Source organism: Rousettus aegyptiacus, unplaced genomic scaffold (genome assembly GCF_014176215.1).
Source record: "Rousettus aegyptiacus isolate mRouAeg1 unplaced genomic scaffold, mRouAeg1.p scaffold_m13_p_5, whole genome shotgun sequence".
Classification (NCBI taxonomy): domain Eukaryota; kingdom Metazoa; phylum Chordata; class Mammalia; order Chiroptera; family Pteropodidae; genus Rousettus; species Rousettus aegyptiacus.
Window position 1 is genome coordinate 32,590,286 of NW_023416308.1, and position 16,353 is coordinate 32,606,638.

At 44.7% G+C, this 16,353-nt stretch overlaps 1 protein-coding gene across 3 annotated transcripts in view; it reads right to left on the minus strand.

Moving 5' to 3' along the window:
- NTM (neurotrimin) overlaps window positions 1-16,353 on the minus strand; it is an 897,130-nt gene that overhangs the window by 613,163 nt on the left and 267,614 nt on the right. The window lies entirely within an intron of this gene.

Here is a 16,353-nt window from a genome sequence, read left to right on the forward strand (position 1 = left end):
CATGCCCCATGTTTCTCTGTTACTCTACTCTGTTTCACACTGGTTCTCAGACGTTAGCCTATATCAGGATGACTCGGGGGCTTGTCATAGACTTCACAGATCTCTGGTTCTCAGCCCCAGGGTTCTGAAGTCAGTGCTGGGGCCCAAGAGTTGGCATTTCTAAAAACTTCCAGGTGACATTGATGCTGGAACATTTTTACAACATTTCTTTCTACTTTATTGGGGGCGGGGGGAACTAATGGCCCCAGAAGATATCAGAGGAAATGAGAGACATTGGACACGAATAGGAGAAGGGTCAGCATCCTCAGTGGTATAATATCAGCTCCAGGCGGAAGCACATGGGAGGTAGGGATGACTAAATACCAGCACTCCTCTGTCTGTGCCTGTGGCAGGCATTATTAATCAATCATGGACTTCTCTCTTGAGCTCAAACTTAGCCTGAGAATCTTTCCCAACTTACTAGTTTAGAAAGCCACTGAAGCTGATTGCAGTTGGCAGGCAGGATGAAAACCCTTGGCTGTATCTGATCCAGAGTTTGGATTAGACTATTGCAGGCACCCTCCCTATTGCTCATCCCTTCTCTCATGCATAAACTTCTCTTCTGACTTAGAGAATGAGTGGCCCCAAGAACAAAAGAGGAGAAGGAGGAAGAGACCAGAGGGCACATGTCCTAAAGTGAGAAGGAGCAGAATTAAGGTAACTTCCCCTGGTGGCCTGTGCTGCCCAGGGGGTCTGGGATGGAAGTGCATGCAGAGCACACATACGGAGGGCGGACAAGGAGAGTGGTGGTTCTCCTTGAATACTTTCTCCAAAAGTGGAATATTTCCCATTTTAAAAGCAATCATGTAATATGATAGCTGCAGTAACTATGATAAAGCAACTCCAGAGGAAGCTGTGTGCCTGAAGACAGGGAAGCATTTGGGAATGGACGCTGTCCACGCGCCAGCGGTACAGGCCAGCCTTGGGAAGAAGGCATGTTGTATTATGGCTTCCTAAGGAGGGTCAGAGGTCAGAGACGAAATGGCAGTAATAGAAGCTGGACAGAGCCAATGACAATTCCTCCCCCAAATGGTAAAGAAACAGAAAATTGAAGAACTTTTTTCAAAGCAAAAGGTAGAAAAATAGAAAAGGAAAAGGAGAAATGTTTTTGTATGAGGAGGCACCTGGACAGTAAAATGTCTAAAATTCCCAAAACCACCAGCCAGGCCTTTCCTGAACTTGCATGGCTCGAGTGGAGGGGGAGGGGAGGAAGGAAGGACACCCATTTCACACTGTTTCCTCTTTCTGTGCCGTGTTCATATAAGACTCAGGAGAATTGCCCACAGACCCAAGCCGCCTCCCTGACTTTCATGTTGAGAAAGAGCAGGAAATGCAGGCAGCAGAATTCTGAGTGACCAGTACTGTTCTGATTGTGAGAAATGCCACTTCAAGGGGCACAAGCCTGGGGGCCGAGCCTCCCTCCCCTCGCGAAGTCAGGTAGTTTATAGGTCGACTGCAGTGTCAGATATTTCCAAGCTTAATGCCTGATGTCAATCCCTTAAACGCTGCTGAGACCACCATCGGACAGCCAGTCAGTGGGTAGGATATGCTCTTCAGGAAGGTGTCTAGCACCTCAGCCTGGGCGTGATCCAGGGCACCTGAGTTCTCTGCCTCCCCGCAACTCTGGCCTGGGCTTAGGCAGGGAAAGGGAGAGAGTATGCTCCTTATCAGGAGCCTTAAAAACTGCAATACTCATGAATCTCTTTGAGAATTCCCTAGACTCACACCACAAAATCAGTAAATAGATGAAACTGGGGTCAAGAGATGTGTGAAACCAGGGCTTATTAGCATACATCTGTATATCAATGAAGAAATAAGGTTCTGCTCCAAGAGAGCTGGTAATTTACAGATTCAAATAAATTCTGTTACTTTAGAGTAGGGCCTGCTGAAAGGCTTTATGTCGCATGGCTTTATGTCACTGGGCCACCAAGAATGTATTGGGAAGGGTGGAAGGAACACGGTCATCAGACGTGTACACACACACACACACAGCAGTTCCTCTGAAGGAGGTGTTGGAAATGTGCTTCTTAATTCTGTCATTTCTTTAGTGTGTGACTTCGAGTGAATAATGTAATCTTTCTGAAACTCTGCACCTTAGCACTGAGATCATAAGAACTTTCGGGGTTGTTACGAACATGTAGGCTTTTCTTGACAAAGCACTTGGCCCTTGGTAGCTTCTCGATAAGCTGCGACCATTACTAGTTTTAGAGCATTTGGAAGTGATGCCGAAAGGAAGTGCCATTTGACACCCTGAGAAAGACCCTGAAAACCATGTCCAGCTGCACAATCACAATCGTACTGGGTCATCCCCCCTTTTGTGTTTTTCCACAGCATTTTTCAGACTTTTCAATCTCACTGTGCTGTTCTAGCCTCCGGCTGCCTTGCTGGCATATGAGTAATATGCATCGGTCTGGCTCTTCGCTGTAATTTACTAAGCGCTTTTACCTGCACATGCCACTTACTTCTCGTTGCTGCCATGTGAGGTCCTCACTGTATAGATGAGGAAGCTGATAGTAAGCTGAGATTTGAGGAGGCAAACTCAGTTGGCAGAACAGAGTTCAGGCCTTGGGCATCACTTCCCTGGTCCTGCTGCCTCCAACCTAAGTCAAGCTGGCCAGGCAGGCCGATCTCCTTCCATTCTGCTAATACTTACTAGATACTATGCACCAGACACAGACCTATCTGCTGGTGATTTGAGCAATGTTTGAAAAGCACCGAGCACTATCAAACAGCCTGTCTGTCACCTTCGGCAATGTCAGTTTCAGAGAAGACTAAGGCTAAGGAGCTGTGGCAGAGGCAGAAGTCTACAGGGATGTGACAGCTGAGGGCAGCTAAGCGGGCTCCGCCAGGGATTATTTGTACAACCGGGAAAGCGTAAGTACAGGCTGTATGTTATAGAATAACAGCATATCTCTGTTAAATTTCCTGAATTTGATCATTGTATTGTGGTTAGGTAAGAGAGTGCCCTGTTCTTAGAAGATGGATGGCAAATATGGATGAAAGCTGTTCGATATGCTCGTCTCGTTACTCTTTTGAAGGTTCAAAATTTTTCAAAAGAAAATGCACCCTGCAGACTTCTTGAGCAAATATATCTCTCCAAAAGCTAGTGTGGTCCTTGAAGGCCCATCTTGAATATTTAATTATAGAAGTCCAGATAATATGGAATCTCAAAGGTCATTTGATTAAATCTTCTATTTTCTATTTGCCCTTTCCCCTGTGTACATGATCATATGCATACAAATTCACACATAAACACACAGAACCCCTACACAGAACCAAACACACACAGAAACACACACACGCACACACGCGCGCACACAAACACACACACATGCACACACACACACGCACACACCCACACACACCCTTCCAGGGTGCTAAAAACTCTGAAATTAAAAATCTTTTCTCCTTTGACCATCTCAGACCTTTACATTCCCTTTACATTGAGTTGGTTGTTCCCAAATAACTTAGGCCATTGGTCTTGGTTTTGTTTTCACAATCACACAGAAAACACCTCATTCCTTTCTCACCAAACAGAACTTAAATGTAAGGAAATGGCTGTGTTCTTAATTGCTTCTTTTTTCAGTCCCTATTTCATAGGTTTACATATTTTGGAGCCAAAATAGACCACCAAGTCTTCTGATAGTCAGTCTCTTGTTAAAACTAAAATTCTCCAGAAGAGAAAGCTAGGGGCTCAAGTCTCAGATTCTTATTTCAAAATTTCACTGTCAGTCCTCTCAGATGGGGGTGGTACGAACTAGCTTGCTTAAGTTGCTAAGAGTCAAATCAATGGGCCAATTTCTCTCTTTGAGCTCCTTGCCTGCCCAGCACTAAATATTAAAGCAGTACAGGACCCCTGCAGATTGCGTGTCCAGGCCCACATTCCTACCCCTCCAGCTAGCCAAGCAGAGGTCTGAGGTCTTCCTCTCCTCTTGGGACAGGGCCAGTCTCTTTTAGGGTACTCAGATTAAAAACACTTTTCACCAAGTTTTGAATCACCTTTACTTCAGAGGACACACAAAGCCCACAACCAATATGTTGGCCACTGAGTCAAGGCCCCAAGTGGAATTTCAACAGAGGCAGGAGTGTGGGTGGAGGGTTATGAGAAATGCTCAGGCTTTGGAGTCAGAGCTGGGTGTGAATTTTGTCTCCTGCAGAATTTGGTAGCTGTGAGATTTGACTGGCTACTCAGCTCCCCTGCACCTCAGTGCCCTCATCTGTCAAAATGAGAGGATATTATCTCCCTTCTAGGGCTGTAGCAAAAAAATAAAAAATAAAAAATAAAAATAACTGCAAAGCTACATAGACCTTAGTAGGCACTCAGCAAGTACTAATTATTTATTAATGTACACTATTTCAGAAAGGTTAGAATGATGCATTTGGCAAAAGTCTACTCTGTTTTAGGCTATGTAAGAAATAAGCTAATTATAGTAATAACATCAGTGAAATCACATCATAGTCAGTAATAAGAATTTAGAAATGTGTTGGGAAAACAACCCATGTTCTATTGGGATAAAGCCAAGACAACCAGTCGACAAACTGTGGCCAACAGATGAGCTACTCTGCTATTTAATACACTTAATAAAACAGTACATCTTCCTGATATTGCTGTCTTGCTAAACAGAAATATCTCAAGGGTTTAAACAGAAAAGATGACTCTGTTAGTCTTATACAAGAACAAAAACATTTATGAAAAAGAGATATCTATCTGGAAGTTTATGCAGGACCAGGAGCTGGGGGCAGTGAGTGAGGGTTGACGTTGACTCACATGAATTAAACATTTGAAAAATTAGAGACTTTTGATACATACAGAGGGGTTAATGCAGAAAATGAACATTTTTTTTGACATGTCCAACAAACAGTGGTGCTGGAGGGACCTGGGCCCTCCACATTCCCCGCAGATGCAGTGAGCGAGTGAACTGACTTAAGATTCAGCTGAAAGTGAAAATATCAGACCAACTGTGAGCCCCACCTTTGGATCCCCAGTTCAGAGCTCAGGGCGTCATCCTCTCATAAGCCTTCTCTAGGTGTACATCTCACAGCTGTGGAGTGAGTTTAGGTGCCTGATAAGCTACATCCCCAGGGGAACACTTTCTATCTCACCAGTTTCAGAAGCAGCTTTACAAGTAACCAGACCGGGAAGTCAGTCTCAGTAATAACAATGGTGATATTCTTGTAACAGCGAAAAGGAACAATAGGGCTGGTTTTGTTACAATGAGCTGACACTAGATTCATTGGAGCTAGAGAAAGACTATAATAATAGCATAGAATGAGTTTAAATGCAATGAAGCAATTCCATACAAAGAGTTTCCCCACCAGTCTAAAATCGATGATTTGCCAGATCTTTGATGTTTCAGCATTTCTTAAGGGCTGCTGAGACTTGAAAGACTATCCCAGCTGGAAGGAACCAGAACATAGTCCATTTCAAGTGTATCATTTTGCAGTTGATTAAACTGAGACCCACAAAGGCTATGTAGCTGGTAAATCAGAAAGACCAAACCAAGCTCTTGGACCGAGTTTTATTCCTACTATACCTCTTCTTTTCTAGAATGCCTGCCAGTCCTAGGAGTGACAGAATGTCTTGTCTAGAGAAAGAATACTTTTATGAACCGCTCTCCTTTTCAGGCAGGTCTAAGGAACTTTCTGGTTTTAATCCAGGCAGTACCCAAACACTTCTGCAACATGCCTGCTTCTCTGGAAGACAGAATATGGGATGTAGCACTGTTTCTACAGGCCGCGAGAGGGCGCCAGTACCCCATGCTAGGACTCCCCCACCCTCCACCCCCTTCCAGTCTACCTGATCACCTATGCAGCCTGTGTATATTTATTTTCAATGAGGTCAGGAGTATCAAGGTTGTAAAATAACATATTTTCACTTGTTTTCTCCCTACATCTCAGACATAGCTTTTCTGAAGTCAATTATCTCCCTGAGATGATGTTGGCCCACCCCCTTTCTTTTTGTGCTGCATTTCAACACATCAGAGTCTGCCACCAACAGACTGAGAGATTGGAGGTGGGGGAAGAAGGAGGCAAAAAAGCAACTTTTTTCCCTGACTGAAGATGTGAAATCCCTGTTTCCCTGTTTTGGCGTTTTGTTTTAAAGGAACTCTGCAAGTGTAAGGCCTCTGTTCTCCATTCCCAGGGTGGGGAAGCACAGAGAGGGGGCGAGGCTGTGATGCCGTCTGGGAGATTTCAGGCATCTGCGGGGAACGCGGAGGACCCAGGTCCCTCCAGCACCGTTTCTCCAGCACTGCTCCTGGTGTAGGATGGAGGAGCATTTCTGGAGTGGTCCCAGTAGAGAAGAAAATTAGGGCAGTAAGCAGATACCCCCAAATTATTGTGCCAGTATCTGGGTGGTTTTGTCCAGATGTGGGTGACAGCATGGTGAGACCACATGTTCACACTCACACAGACACATACAGTGGGGAAACAGCTCTAACAGAGTGCAGATCTGGAGCCTGGAAGACACCTAAGTGCAGCTCCTTTCAGGACTGCCATATCACCTGCTCCGAGAAAGCCACCAGCTTCCCTGTGACCTCTCAGGTAGGCATCTTAACAGGTCAGTAGAGACTCAATGGGCCAACTGCAAACCCCACCGGCTCGGCCTCTAGCCAGCCCTGAGCAAGTGCTGCCCCAGTGTCTCGCGGGCAGCACAGCTGGTGGGCACCCAGGAAGGGTGGTGGGGCCACCTTCCGGTCTCATCGCTGTCTTCACTATTCACCACCAGAAATGTCAGTGGGTTTCTGACCCTCTGGCCTTCTCCAGCCTTCTTGTCTGTCTAGATCTATTTTTATATTTTTAGGCTTCAGACAGATATAACACAGTAGCTTCTTATCCCAAAGCATGGTGACCTTCTGTTTGTTCTAAGGGAAAAGTTTATCACAAAGCCTTTTTTGGAGGGCTGGGAAAAAGAGGTCAGGGTCAGTTCATGGGTATTTTAATTCTGTAAACCTCTATTAAGCCCTTACTATATTCTAGCAGAACTAAAAACCTAAGTAAGATCATGTCCCCTTCCTATAAGTACTGGTAATCTTCTGTGAAAGGAAAATAATCACCTATATTGCCATCTAATTAATGCCATCAAAAGCTATAGGGAACAAAGTTAAGAAGGTAGTTTGAACAGGGTCTGAAGGATGAATGGGGTATGGCCAGTCAGAAAAGAAGGAACAAGAATTCCCAGAAGACAGAACAGCCTGAGAAAATCCTGTCACAGCGAAGGTCCTCATGCTGGATGGGGTAGAGGATGCAAGCTGTCTGGGGTCGCCAATGTGTTCAATTTCCTTGGGGTAGCAAAGCCACAAGACACTTGGCCCAAATTTGGCCCATGGATATGTCTTGATAAGTAGTCTCAGGGCTTAAAATAAGTTTTGAATGCCTCTGTTTACTCTAGTCTGTCACCATCTGCCTTCTCTTCACCCCAAGAAGGTTTTGCTCATTTACATCCCCTGCCCATATCCTGAAGGCATTTGCGACTGCATGCTCTGTTTTAAGGCCTCCTAAATCGAGGACCTCTTGATATTCTGCTCCTGGGGCTGCTGAAAAGGAAGAAGTGAGTCTAACAATCCAGCAATACTCGGATAAGTTCAGAAAGTCTGGTCGAATCCAAAAACAGACCATTTTTTTAGAAAGAGAAAGAAAGATTGGGGCAGGCTGACAGGAGCATAGGTACACATGGCTTGCAGGCCTCTGGCCATCCGCTGCCAGCAGGGGGCAACCAAGAGTCCACCTGGAGCTGTGAGGCTGAGTGGGGGTGGGCTCTGCCCAGGAGTACCTGATGCTGGCAGAAGGCACCATATTCTGGAGACCACAGAACTTGACTTAATCTTCAAAGGTGCCTCGGCTCCTATACCAAGAAATATTGCCTCAGTCAGGCTCCCAGGTCCTCATTCTGGCGTGAGCTCAGGGGACACAGTTCTCTTTGCCATTTTCAATGTCATCTCTTTGATCAACTATTGTCTATGAGCACTTTGTTGCCCTCTGGCGACCTGAAGATTTGCATCATGCCTTAACTTCTCACACCACTGACCCTCGGCCAGCTCTGCCAAGTCGCAGCCATGCCCTGTCCGGCATGGACTCCAGAGGACGGTGAGGGTGCTGCTAGATCCCATCCCACTGCCCAATCAGACCCAGAGTCAGCACTGATTCAACCACATTTTCTGCAAAGCCCAGAGCTAATAAGGCAAGTACAAGCAGGAGCTATGAATTAATCTCCTTGAATATGCAGGTAATTTAGATGGAAGAAGACAGGTGCCTCTGGCCCTCCATAAATAAATTGTGCAGTGATTGGGTGGGGGTGGGGTGAGGATAGAAGCCAGATAGAGCCCCAGAGAGCAGAGGGGGTGGAATTGGTTTCCAGGCTGATTATGCCTCTGCCAGAGGGAGACAGAAATGGCTGTCTTGACAGCCATCAAGTTGCTGAGTGTAGAGCTTACCTAGAAAGGCAAGACACCCATAGCTGCCTAGCAAATTCTTGAGCTGAGCCTTCTATGGAAGAATCCCTAGCCCTTCTGTTGTAGAAAGAGGCCAGGGGGAGAAAAAGGGTGAGAAGAAAGGTGATGGTGACAAAGAGAGAGGAAGATGGCAATGAGAAAGGCACAGATGAAGACTAAGAAAGGGAATATATCAGATGGGGGTGAGGGGGAAGGAAATCTAGTAAGGGAAAGCTGAAAGAAAAGAGGCTGAGGCCCAGGCATTTAGCATCTAGCTGGTCTACACATACAGAACCCCTCACAGAGGAGCCGAGGCAGGAACTGTGATCTCCAAAGCAAGGTGCCCCCACTCCTCTACCATATGACTTGGTCTTATTCAGCAACATCTAATGCCACATCCGAGTGGCTCAGGTACCCAACATCCCTATATCTCCTCTGGGAAAAGCAAATGGCAGAGTGGGGTGGAGTGGGCAGGCAGAAAAGAGTAGGCTATGCCTACTGGACAGTTGTGTCGAAGCAAGGAAACCTCTCTGACCCTGCAGATTCACCTATGTTGCCCCAAATGGCAGCATTTCCTTCTTTTTTAGGATTGAATAATATTCCATTGTATGTCTCTACCACATTTTCTTTATCTATTCATCTGTCCATAGACACTTTGCTTGTTTCTGTATCTTGGCTCTTGTGAATAGTGCAATAAAAGTTATGCTAAGTGAGATAAGCCAGACAGAGAAAGACAAAGATCATATGATCTTACTTATATGTGGAATCTAAAATAGTAGAACTTATAGAAGCAGGGAGCAGAATGGGGGAAGAGGGGATAATAGAGAGTTGTCGGTCAAGGGCACAGAGTTTCAGCTGTGTAGAATGAATAAGTTCTGGGGAACCTAATGCACAGCAAGGTGACTATAGTTAACTATACTGCACTGTATACTTGCAATTGCTAAGAGGGTTAATTTTAAGATTCCTTGCCATACACACACAAAAGAATGGAAACTCTGGTGATGGATCTACTTAGCTTGATTGTGGTGATCATTTCACAAAGTATAGAGCGATCAAATCACCACATTATACACCTGAAAAATACACAATTTTTATTTGCCAGTTACACCATAATAAAGCTCTAAAAAAAAAAAACTCACTGATCTTTTGAAGCAAGAGGAGGTGAGTGGGGTGGAGAGGGAAAGAGGACAAAGCACCTCTGCGGGTCCTTTTCCACCCCGCCCCCAATTCCTGCCTCGGCCTGGGCTCCGTTTCCAGGGCCCTGTGCAGCCCCACATGGAGCTGCTGTTCCAGGTGGACAGTGAATGAGTTGGCAGAGGAGCAGCCTGATTCCCACTGAGCTCTGTTCCCCAAGCAACGTTTTCAAAATGTGAAAGAAACCAAGGGCCGCAGAATAACTAATGCAGGTATTTTATATTTTGCTAGAATAAAAGATGTCGCCAGTAGATTTTTTCCTCTTTTCTTTTCTTTTTTTCTTTTTTGTCTATTTGGTTCAATTTGCTTAAAACCCTAGAGCCTGGTTTTTGCCCAAAAGGGAAGAAGATGGAGTGAACGCTCGAAAGAGGAGAGCTTTTGCGGTGCCATCCATTATCTTAGGATGATGCAACCCAATGTGATTGCTTCATAGAGAACACATTTTAATGGCCGACAAATGAGAAGTCAGAGACAATTAAAATTTATTCCCAGTTAATTGTTCTTTTCTTCTTTCATTAGGAAGTATTGCCAGTCAGATAACGAAACCTTAAAAGCAAAAGCAGCCAGCAGCTTTAATCAAATGCCACGTGGAAGGAGACTTAGAGAGTTTTGGCCTCTCCAGTTCAAACTTCTCTTCCTCTAGCAAATGACTTCTTCAACTCCTCTGTAGTATAGGAGAGCTAAAATCTTTAGAACCCTAGGGACCTCTAGCTCTAAGCTGTGAAGTCACAGACAAGTTTATCACCAGGACCCTGCCAAGTACTTTTTTATAGTTTTTAATTCTGGTTTATTTACTCTCTAGAGTAATGGCCTCAGCAACCACATTCGTACTGATTCAATCTTCTCTATTTTTGTTCTGAGGGAAATCGTCTTCCTCTCCCTGCCTTCCCTTCCGGGCCTCTACCAAAACTCCAGGTGACAGAAAACAGCTTGACATGACAGAATCAGGGAGCCTGGAACCAGGAAACTAGGTGCTCGTTCCCCACTGTGTGACATTAGCAAGCAATGTACATCTCCCTTGTCTCACCTCCCTCATCTTTACAACAGAACTGTCTTTAGTGACCCATTGCCCCCAACAGCTCTACAACCCTAACACCACATTAAAATTATATATATATCATCCACTGAACCCTTAATAGCTAGCTGCCAAGTATCCTCCATGCTCAACCTGACTTAATCTTCATAAACAACCACCTTAATCAGATACCTCCACTGTTACCAGTTCTCCAATGAAAAAAAACAGGCTAAGTAACTTTTCCAAACACACAGAGTCAGGATTCGAACTTAGCTGAGTCCAGAGGTGGGCCCCTTACCCTCTATTTCCTCCACGATTCTGATCTCTGACTCTCTTTTTAAGATGCTAGAGTTCCTGGCATAAACCAAGAACTTGCCTCCTCCTTTTACAATGGGGAGAATGTTTCTGTTGAACTCCTTGCCTCACCTAATTGTAAGGACCCAAAATGGGCAGCTCTGAATGACTGAACTGGAGAGATAGGCAGGCTGCAGGTCACCAGAAGGCTCGGGTGGGAAATCTGTCCCTTCCTTTGGTAGACATAACTCAGGGTGCAAGGTCCGCTGCCGCAGGAATGGAGAATCAGCCCCCTTAGAAAGCAGAACTCGCTCCTATTGCTGCCCCCCCAGTGAGTTTCCCCAGGGGTTAGGGTTCTCACTGAGCCTTTATTATTATTATTGTTTGAAATGCCTCATAATAACCAGGATAGATTTCTTAGGAAGCCAAATAATGGGATGCATTTCCACCCTGGCTTTATAATTAATGTTTGCATCATTTATCTTTCGTGGAAAGATTATTCTGACTAACGAGGTTCTGGGCCACTAATTCATTACACTGCCTTGTCACTTCCTGCTCCTTCTTATTACCCAGAAATAGACTCATTAGTCAGAGTTCAATGACAGGGAGAAATTGTGTTCATTAATTTAATTCCCTCACTCACTTCTGGTCCCCATGTTTGTCCAAAATTGGGGATTAGAAGGGGGAAAAATTAGTTGTCTTAAGTCTTTGCTCCTGCCTCATTATACCTTCCACCTCACTTCTGTTGAATCAGAAAAAGGCCAGAGTAGCTCATAGCAGTGGCCACACAGGCACTACCCTTCCTCAACTCAAAGCTATGAGCGGTAGGTGAGGGACACAGCCCAGGGATTTAGGCATCTGTAATACATAATCAAGTTTTTTTTTTTTAACCTTGACTCTCAATTGCTGTTATTACCTGGGAATCCTTAGAAATACCCAGCCATTCCCGACAGTAGGTGCTGTGGGATATATGTATCTGTACACATGTATATATGCGTACACATATGTATGTGAATACACACATATACATATATATATATATATGCATATATGTCACAAGAATATAAGGTGATATGGTATAGTATGTAGAGCCTAGGCTCTGGAGTTGGACATGATTTCGAATGCTGCCTCTTTACATATGAGCTGTGTGTCCTCACTCAAGATGCTTAATCTCTCTGGGCTATAGTTTCTCATCCACAGAATAGGAATGACAACAGCTATTTCTTCTTATTATGAGGATCAAGCTATGTGAGGCACCCAAAGCGGTCCTCACAGTGTGATACAACTATTAGAGCTTGGATAAAAGGCGCCCTTGGAGTTAAAATAATCAAAGATCATTCAGTGGGAAGAAGAAACGTCTCCACGCAGGGGATCCTAAAGGCCTGGCTGCACGTGGAAACACCTGAGGACACCGAGGCCCATTGAGTGGGAATCTCTGGGCATGCGGCAAGGCATCAGTGTCTTTTAAAGCTCCCTCGGTGTTTCTAAGGACAAGTTAAGGCTGAGAACCACTCAACCTCTCAAGGTCTGTGGTGAACAATTTGAACTTTGATCAAGCACAGACAGTAAACCAGCTGTGTTGTTTCTGAAAGGACTGCCTACAGCTGTTTCACTGCTAGTCTATCCCTGTTCTGGGAAGGAGTTCACTGCTGTGGGACAGGGAAATTTCCCTAGGTCCCTCTATGGGCAGGATTAGTCTCTTCATTGTTCCAGGTGCTGGGCAGAGCATGGGAAGCAAAAGCAGCCCCAGGGCCTGCTGTCATGAGGCTGCCAGTCTCTTGGGGAGCTGAAATCACCTCACTAATGGACAATTAGGTGCATTCCAAAACACAGCACTGAGGGAAAAGGGCTGACCCCAGACCGGAGGCACAGCCTGGGGACCAGGAATGATTTCCTAAGTAAAGGTCTTAAATTGAGTTATAAAAGATTCTGAGGGTCAGAGAGAGAGAGAAAGAGAGAGAGAGAGAGAGAGAGAGAGAGAGAGAGAGAGAGAGAGAGAGAGAGAGAGAGAGAGAGAGAGAGAGAGAGAGAGAGAGAGAGAGAGAGCGCAGGGTGCTTTCCAGGCAGAAGGACTGAAGACCAGTTGCAAGACCTTGTGGCTCAAGCAAGGAGAGTGCAGGGAAGAGATTGGCTAGGAAGCAGCAGAGGCCAGAACCTGCAGAGCCCAGTGAACTCGGTGGAGTATTTGGATCCTCCTCCTTAAGGGCAAAGGGAAGCTCTTAAACTGAGAAATTTAAAGTGGTACAAAAAGGTGGGATAGTGAGGTGGAATAAATTATCCCTCAAGCCCACTCACTTCCAAGCACTCTGGTTCTGAGGGCCAAGGGGACAGCATGATGTGAGGGACCAGTCAAAGCACTCCACCCCTGCTGAGATCCTCTGGACTGCCCCTTATGGAAAATCAATGTAGCCTCAGGTGTGGTCACCAGCAGGTAGGCTATATTTCTCACATATGTTGGGGTAGAAAATCTCAGAGAACTTCTGCTCTAGATCTTTACCCGTCATAAAACTGATCAATAGCTCAGCTTCCAGAATGTTGATAGCAGCAGCCTCTGGAAAGGCATGTCCTCCTTCACGTTTAATTGTTCATTTGGAATTTTGGTGCAGCTATATCATCTGTTTGTGAGTATAGCTCTGTGAATCTGTTACCAGGCATCTGGACACATCTGTTGGACTGATTCTGTTGAACTCCTTGCCTCACCTTTTGCAGACCCTAGAGGCTGAGGACTGTGTCCTTGGTAAGCACACAATGGTTATGTCATCCAGAGCTCTTTGCTTTTCAGTCAGCCTCTGCCTCAAAGTCAGGATCTTCTCTCATCTCAAAATGTCAGAATTGTTTGTGTTCACTGAATATGTTTCTTCATCCTGAGATCCACTGTTCTAGGAAGGGCATGCTATAGGCAAGATTTCATGTTCACATAGATTAGGATTTTGGCAGAATGGTTGACACCCCCCACACACGCACACACTTTCAATGTCTTATGTGTTTGTGGTACATTACTTATTCATGGTCAATAATCTCATCTTTGATAATGCAAATCATTATATGTGAATCCTTAAAGTTCATCTGCAGTCATTGTAACTAAATCTCATTTAAATAGGGGAACGTCTGGAGGCGCTAAGAGAGAAGACGGGGCCAGGGTAGGGCGTGTGGACCTCCCATGAGCATTGGCCCAAGGCAGTTCTTCTCCCCAAGTCAGTAAGGTAGAGAGCTAATGAATATCGGCCAGGTGGTTGAAGAGCAGAAAGTTCACGGGCCTGCACTCACACATTAGCCTGCAAGTTGATGAATTAATCCAACACAGAGTCCTGAGAACAGACTTGTCGTCTTCAATTATCACAAGTAAAAAGGCCAGATTAAACAAAATTTCCTGGGTAAATATTTAGCACAATGCCTGGCACATACTAAAAATCGCAACATTACTAAGAGAAATAACAAAAGTTAGATAACCTGATATTGGGCGTTAAAAGTCTTACAATATTTGTTATTCATTATTTTAATTCTCAAAACAGCAGTGATATGTGTGTGTGTGTGTGTGTGTGTGTGTGTGTGTGTGTGTAGAAATAATCATACCCTTTATGCAGATAAGAACATCAAGTTCAAAGTGGTAATTTGCCGAAGCAAAATCGGGCAAAGCAGGGATTCAACTTACAAGTCTGCCTTTTTCCATGGCCCAGAGGAGCCTCGGCCTGTTCTCAGATGCACGGGCTGAGTCCTGATAAACTCACCTGTGACTGCATTAGTCTGCTTGGGCAGCCACAACAAACTACCATCATTCTGGTGCCTGGGAGTCCAAGATCAAAGTGTCTATAGGGTTGGTTTCATTCTGAAGCCTCCCACCTTGGCTCATAGATGGCCATGTACTCCCTTTGTCATAGTATGATCTTTCTTCTGCGTGTGTCTGTGTCATAAGCTCCTCTTTTTATAATGACACCAGTCAGATTGGATGAAGCACTCCCTCCCACATGACCTAATTTTATCTTAATTATCCTTCAAAGGCTCTCTCTCCAAATGCAGTCACATTCTGAGAAACTGGGGTTTAGAGCTTCAACATATGTATTTTTGGAGGGGATATCAAGTCAGCCCCAAAACAGTGCCCAAGTAGTTCAGATAAAACTCTTTATCCTTTACTTGCCGAGGGATCTTACCCTTGGCTTTTCATGTTAGTGCAATCACTTTGTACCCACTGCAGTACAAAAAAAGGCTTTTCCTCTGAATGGTTGGGCAAATGTCAGGATTAAGATAACTCACTCCGGAGATGAGGTATGGGAAGGATAGGTGAGACAAAGCAGCTTTCTTCAAGTGCCAGTCTTCATGGAAGATCCTCTTTTAATTTCCCGAAGGAACAGGAGGGAATGTGTGAATGCCACTGGCAGACACAGGAAGCATTTAGAGAGTACTTTTCCTAACTGCACGCGTGTATCCATGAATGGTCTGCAGAAAGCAGTTACGTGGGTTCTGTCCCTAGAGCCAAATAGACCTGCGAAGGGCTCTAAGTCAGCCACACCAGCTCCAAAGCTGTGCTGAGTGATCTTAGTCTCTGTTCTCTTCTTTCAGTCTGCCATCAAAGGAGGGTAACCACTGTAAAATGGCAGCTTTTAAATATTGCTGGAGAAAGGAAAGGTTGAAATCCAAAAGAACGATGCAAGAGCAATAATCACCTTCCTGCAAACTACATTCTATAATCTTTGGCCTTTGGGCATAATGAACTACATCTCAAATTCGCTTGGTTTATTTTGTTCTACTAAAATGATCAAATTAACATGTACAAAGAGGAGACATGGGAATGAAAACGTGTGTCCTGTGTATTCATTTGATACCTGGCACTTGGGGATAGACAGCTTGAGAGAGGGGGAGTTTAATTTCCTGGGGCCCACACGTTTCTGAGTGATTGGCAGGCTAATTTTGCTCTCCACTAGGCCTGGTATTGAAAAGAAGTGAAGACTCAGAAAGCTGCCAAAAATTGTTCCTTGCTTTTGGCAAAAATTCTAGACCTCATCAGAAAAATCAAGAACTAGATTTAGAGATTTGGGAAGCTAAGGTGAAAGGAAGTTTTTAAGGAAATGGTAATAGGTATGTATTGTTAGAACATCCTTTCAGAGGTATTATTCTCTGATTTGGTCTCCTATTAAGTTCATGAAATAGTATTATACTTCATTTACCTTAGTCATGATGTAAAAGGCTCAGCGAATTAAATAAATTGCCTGAAGGCATACAGCAAATTAATGGCAAATGCAGGCCTCAAATCCAAGTTCTTTTAAGCCTTGTCAAGTTCTTTTTTCACCTACCTGAGCTGGCTTCTCCAAAGCACTGTCCAGAGGGTGCCGATACAGTCAAGATGTCGGTTGATCTAAACAGCTAGAAAGTCCCAGCGTGGTTTAC